This window comes from Lontra canadensis, unplaced genomic scaffold (assembly GCF_010015895.1).
Source record: "Lontra canadensis isolate GAN:19392208 unplaced genomic scaffold, GSC_riverotter_1.0 scaffold6, whole genome shotgun sequence".
In the NCBI taxonomy this organism is placed as follows: domain Eukaryota; kingdom Metazoa; phylum Chordata; class Mammalia; order Carnivora; family Mustelidae; genus Lontra; species Lontra canadensis.
Window position 1 is genome coordinate 13110356 of NW_022631000.1, and position 6984 is coordinate 13117339.

Genomic DNA, 6984 nt, shown 5'->3' on the forward strand with positions numbered 1-6984 from the left:
ATGTTATTGATAGCATTATTTTTGCCACTCCATTTTCTGAGGTATTGAGAGGCCAATGCAATTTTAATACAGAAATCTTTAATTTAGAAGAGTCATTTCTAAGTCCATTGTTTGCATGCATTCCCCCATAAAATTATTATAAAGGGTAATGATTAGAATCCAGAACCAGCTCTACAAAGGTACTTGACTTCAACATCCATGCCGTCCCTGCCGTTGGTTCTATAGAGGCCAACTATGAATCCCAGGACTCTTAGAGGAAAGTGCTTTCCACAGTCAGGATGGTAGCAGGAGCACATCTTTCCTCAGCTTGTGTTGCCCCTCCCCGCACTGGAAGCCCCAGTAGGCAGAGTGGGAGCTTGTGCCCTGCCATAGCCCCAGAACCAGTTTTCCCACTGGAAAAGCAGGAGCTGGCACTCTCTTGTCAGTGAGCCCCTGATGTAGTTGGAGGGAGGAAGTGTTGCAAAGCTAATTTCTAGGCCTGGCCTGATCATATGAGACCCAGGATTCTGAGGCAGACATAGAGTAGGATGATGACGAGAATTCTAAGGACCCCTGGAATGTGGAAGAGATGCTTTTCCATTCACTTTTACTTCTTTGAAGTAGGGATCTTGAATACCCTAGTTCCTTTCCATCCCAAGTCCTCTATCATGCCAGCTACCTTATTGTCCTCATCTCCAGTGACCTTCACATTCACTTCACTTCAGTCATTCATTCACAAGTCATGTCCTAAATCTTATTGTCATCCACAATTGTTCCATCTCTGCAATCATAAATTCAGACACTTCTGTTTGTCACATCAGCTTCCCATCTTTTCAACTTTCTTACTCCAGTGACTCCTTGTAAATCTGATCTTAAACATCCCTGAAGCACCAGTCCTTAACTCTTTTCTCTCTCCCCTTCACCCTGATTTGTATACAGCTTAGGTCCTCCCGGTCTATTACTTGTCAATGTTCCCAACTCCCTCACCTCATTATATTTCTATTGCATTTGCCTGCCAAATACCTACTCCTATATCAGTTCCGTTCTCTGAGTTTTCTGCGATTGCAGGAAAAAACAAGTCCTTAGACAAGAACTCTCTCAACTTCCTAATGCCAAACCGATAAATCTACCTGTCTTCCCCACCCATCCCATCTTCTAGTCCTGCAGTTACATTGGACAAGGCAATCCTCCCCTCACCTAAGACAGGTCGCCTGTCTGTGTTCCATGTCTCAAATCCTTCTGCCTTCTCACACACTTTAGGCAATAGATGAACCCACTACTCTTAAACATCAACAATATGCCCTTCTCTATTGGCTCTTTCTCATCAGCATTTAAACATAAACAAGTCTTCCATCTTGGAAAGAACAAACTCCCCCCTCCACTTCAGGGTGTTTATACTGGTTGTCCACTCACTCCTTCCTTTCACAATGAAAGGAGGGAGAAATTAATTCCATGGCCAAACTCCTTGAGAGTCTAACTCCTTCTTTACCAGGTACTCAGTCTTCAACCCACGACAGCTTGGTTTCTAACTTCCTGCTAACTATTTTATCAGTGTGTATGTCAGAAGGAAGTGGAATCCACTCCAGATGGTTCAAAAGAAGAGGCTACTTACAGAGATTAGGCAACAACCATGTAATGGCGATGTGCCCAGAGAGTAGGGACAGTGGTAAGCCATTATCATTCCTGGGGCTGAAGAGGCAGGACAGGAAGTAGAACAATAAGAACTAGAACCAGGGAGAACGGGACACTGCTAGGAACTGAGGTTAAGGTGGAGTGCACCTACTTCCTGAGACCAGACAGGAAACAGGGAGAGAATGGGGGAAAATACCTTGCCGTCTCTACTTTCTGATCTGCCATTGGCCAAGCCCCATTGGAAGCCAGAGAGTAAAAGAGCTCAAATGGTAAAGTCTACGGGGTTCGGCCTCTGGGGCACAGACAAGGGGAGAGAAGGGTAAATAAACAGAATAACCTGCACATTCACGCGGCTTCTTTTTCAAAATATCCAGTGTCTTGCTTGGACACTGTCAACTACTGCCTACTTGAAATAATTTCTTCCGGTGGCATCTGATATTCCATTCTGCTAGTTCTCTTTCTCCCTTGGGATGCTCCCACTCAGTGTCCTCTGCCAGTCTCTTTCCCTCTGCGCATTCCTTGGATATGGTGTTCTCTACCTGCTTCCATGGCTACATCCGGAAGATGAAAATACAAATCCCCATCTGCAGCTAAGATTTCTTTCCTGAGCTTCAGGCTTCAGAGAAGGTAACTAGAGCATGTGTCTGTATTTTCCCCCCGATGATGCCAAAGCATTTCATATTCAACATGTCCCAAACTGAACTCACCTCCTACCTTCCTCCCTGAAACCTTGCGCCTCTTCCTGTGTTTGACTGAATAACATTTCTCTCCGTATGGTTATCTCAGCCAAGCCATTCTCTTTGCTGCTGATAGAATTACTTTTCTAAAATTAAAAATATAATCATTTTACTCTTTTGCTATCAATGGCATGTTAATTCCACGATAAAGCCTGAAACTCATCACGTGATATACAAACCATGTATCAAAGATGGCTAGCTGTACAAGATCCATGTTCTCCTCTTACTCCTGGATGTACAGCTGATCTGCTCTTTCCAGCCACTCTAGAATTCAGGGTGACCATGTCACTGAGTTTTAAACAATGGATGCCATCCCCAGACTAGTGTCTTTAAGAAGTAACTATGCCTCTTCCACACTCTCTCTTTCCTGCTCAGCAGTTAGGATCATGCCCTTAGAGGACGGCAGACTCACAAGGCGAAGTTGTTGCCTGAAGGGAAGTCATCGTACACCAGAAACAATTGCTTAGACTGTCAGGTAAGCTAGGAATATATTTCTATCAAATATTAAAATGAAGGGGCGCCTGGGTGGCTCAGTCAGCTAAGCGTCCAACTCTTGATCTTGGCTCAAGTCATGCATGATCGCAGGGTCATGAGATTGAGCTCCGTGTCAGGCTGCCCACTCAGCATGGAGTCTGCTTGAGATTCTCTCTCTCCCTCTGCCCCTCCCCCCCCCCACTCATGTTCTCTCTAAATAAATAAATAAAATCTTAAAAAAAATTTTGAAGTGAAAAGAAGTTGAGTATGTAGCCCAAGGTCACATGATCGAGTATATTCAATGGAGCCCACATTCGAATCCAGACTGCCTTAAACCAGAAGGCAGGTTATTGACCTCTGTGGGTGTATGGTTTTCTTATCGAACACTAAGAATTTCTGTTCCATTGCTTATTTGGCTATCTCCATCCAGTAAATGCTTTTTCGGACGAAGGATCAGGTATGCTTGTTTAATTGTTGCCTTCTGGTATCTGGCAGAGTATCAGGCATATGCTAAGTGCATGCTAAATATCAAATGAGTAGCACTGGTGACTTACAGAAAAGATAGGGACAGAGAGATGGGATAAAATGGCGACCTCCTCTCTTGTTTTACTGCTTTTGGTCAGGAGAGAGAAGAGTATTTTGAGGGGGAAAGCAGAAATCTCTTTGTAAAGGACAGAAGTCGATCAAGAATTGACAGTATCCGAAGTCACCTGAATGGGTGGTGAAAGTTTATCTCCATGGAATTCATTAGCAGTCCATAATTTATTTTCTAAGGAAAATTATTCCTTTCAAAGAAATTTCCAAATTTCTGCCATGTGGCATAATTTTATGTCCAAATCCTATTCATCCCTTAATTCCCAGTTCAGGCGCCCCTCGTTTTGCCTGCTCCAAAGGTTGGCGTTAATCTCTTCCAACTCTGAACTTCCATGTCACTTCATCTCTGCCTCTCTCATGATCTTGACCACAGTTGGTCTTGTTCTTGAGACACTGGTACTCAGTTCTGTAAGCACCTCCAGGCAGAAGGTACATATCCTCCATCCTGCTGGCACATGGGTACTCAGGAAATGCTTGCTGAATATATACTGAGTTAATTCATAAGTAAATAAGCCTTCCCACAGAACCAAATACTAGCCTGGCATGAAGAGTTTCTTCATTCAAAACAAAAACAAAAACAAAAAACATAAGAGCTCTGGAAGTCACTGGAACACATTTGAAAGGTCAGCTATACACTTATATGCATAATATAGACTCCAAAAATTTTCCTGATTCTAAAATGCATTCTGCCCTAGATTTAAAATGTGAAGTGCCTATCTATACTTTTTGAGAATTTTGGCATATTTAGGACTTAAAAAAAAGTCGTGGTCTCTTTCAAAATGTAATTTGCAGGGGCGACTGGGTGACTCAGTTGGTTAAGCATCCAACTCTTGATCTCAACTCACGTCTGCATCTCAGGGTCCTGAGTTCAAGCCTGGAGTTGGGCTCCATACTGGATGCTGGGCAGGGAGTCTACTTAGAAATAAACAAAGTGCAATTTGCATGCAAAAGTCTTAAAAAGACAGCCTCTCACTTGCATTGAGGGACTCTCAGAAGGTATAAAACTAACATGATTCATTTGAATTCTGGAAGTGAGTTTTGGTTTGGGTTTTGATCTGAACATGTAGGTATAAATCCCAGTTTATCATCTGGAGTGTGTAAGAATTAGTTTTTCTCATTCAAATGCTGGTTTTCATTTTTTAAAAATGTTTGAAGATTACTCCTTACAAGATTCTTATAACTTTCTCAAGATACATGAAATAATGGCTGAAGGGGAAAAAAAGAATTTAGATAGAAAAGTGAGAAACAAGTTCTTAGCAAAGAGATGTAAAAGAGGGTAGAATTAAAGTCCCATTACTGAGAAAGCAGACTGTCATAGAGAAATCTTTCAAACTCCATTTATTTAATATAGCTTTCTATTGTGACATGTAGATTCACAATTTAGTTTAACTTAACAGCTTTAGGTATAATTGTTCCCCGTGGACCTGGGCGTGGACACTTTAATAGTGTTTGCCCAAGAACAGTCTTTACGGCTAGTTCAGTCCCCACCTTTTCCACCAGAGGGCAGCAAAAGGCCATATCCAGATTACTCTCTCTAGCTCATTCAGGCTTCACTTAGAAGCCAAGCAGAGGAACTTAATCCACATTCCATTCATCCAAGGGAAACCTATCTCCACAACCTCAGACGGAATGGAGACAAATCAACTTATCCCTGGCAGTGGAGATTCAGATAATCAAGGAAACATCTCACAAGGAAAGGAGATGCATGTGATTTCCAGGTATGGTTCCTGAAGAGTAACCCGAAGACCTTGCTTTGGCCGGGGGGGGGGCAATAACCTAAGTTTATTTTCAAGGACCAGAGTCATCTGATCCTGGAAATGGCTAGACTTAAAAAACAAGTTGATAGTCAGATAATTGGATGTATTTTTTTCTACATTAAAGACTAAATGCCCAAGAACTGGCCTAGGAATCATTATTACTATTTTTTGACAGCCTTGAGGCAAAATTTCCATGTCAGATTTATAACGTGCGTAGGGATTTGGTTGCTTGTTTTGCTTTCTTCTCTCTTGCCAGTTACCTCCTGAGAACTGGGCATGGGTCAGTAGGATCCTTCGGCTGTGGCTGCTAGCAAGTCTGTGCCTGATTTGGCAGGTTTCTGAGAAAGTACCAGGGCCTCTAATGGAACATAACACCCTCGTGCTCTGCCAGAGGACTGAGCCAAGCCACATTTCAATGTCTGCTCCTCACCCAGGCTTTGCGCAGCGGCCATCTTTCCTGTGCAAGAAGTCATTACTGGAATCTTCCATGTGTTTGCTTTTGCAACTAAACTAGTCAAGAAAATGTTTTGTTTTGTTTTTTTTAATTAAGTTTCACTCAGAAAGGAGATAGTCTTTGTACACCCAGCATTTTTAAGAGACTCACCATCTGTGCACCCAGATATACTCACAAACACACATACACACACGCACACAGCCAAGAAACAAAAAGTGCCCAGGACAGTCATGCTCCTAAAAGCTTTCCTTTTCGCACCAGTATATATCACTATGTATTCTCATAAAATCTGCTATGAGAGATGCCACATAGCAAGAGTTTTGAAAACATGACCAGGGCGATACGCCAATGTATTCAAATAGTAACAGGAAGCTAAAGTGTGACAAAACCAACACATGGAGTCCCATCTAACTCGGGTTCTACTCTGGGATAAAAATTAAGGATATTAAAATTAGTATTAAAACTCTACCCTCTTAAGCATGTAAGCATCATGAAAACAGGAATGAACCTTTTGTTTTAACAAGAAGTGACTCAGTTCCTTTTTCTTACTAAGTATTTCTTACTTAGTTCCTTTTTCTTACTAAATGGGCTCAATTAGTATCTGTCAAATGAAGAAAATGCTTCAGAAATCTCCCACATCAGAGACCAGTATCTCTGAGTAAACCCTCTCCAGGCAACCTTTTCTCCACCTCCAGCATTAAAGAAGACTAGGATTTCTTCAGTAGAACCTTAGGTGAGGTAGTTGTCTTGGGTCAAGGGCCCATGTGAGGTACATCTTCAACAGCAATAATATTCAGAAAGGCAGGCTGCCCCTGAGAAGTATGTGCACACAGATACTGGCTGAATAAAATAGAAGACTGCCCTCTCATTTTCTCCCTGGGATAGGATTGCCAGACTTAGCAAATAAGAATACAGGGTGCTCAGTTAAATTTGAATTTCAGATAAATGAGTTTATCAGGGGACACATCGATACTATAATAATATTCATTATTTATCTGAAATTCAAAAATAACCAAGCGTCCTGTATTTTACCTGGCAGCCCTACCCTGGAGCATGTACTTTCAGAGCAGAAGGGTGAGGGAATTGTCTGACTCTCTGTTTGTGATCTTTCTTCCTTTCTGGGCATGTAGGTTGTATCCTTTTAAGTTCAATGAATGAAAGCCATCATAGTGGGGTGATAACAGTAGATAAAATTTAATCCCCTAAAGTGTGCCGTCAAAAACTCTAGTATTTGAAAATGTTCTCTGGCCTCCAAGGTTTGAGAAGCACTAGTATACAGTCTTCGGTACTCAGTCATCTTTGATCTGAATGAAGAGTCTGCCTGCCCTTAACCTTCTGGGGCCCCCCATATTTGGGG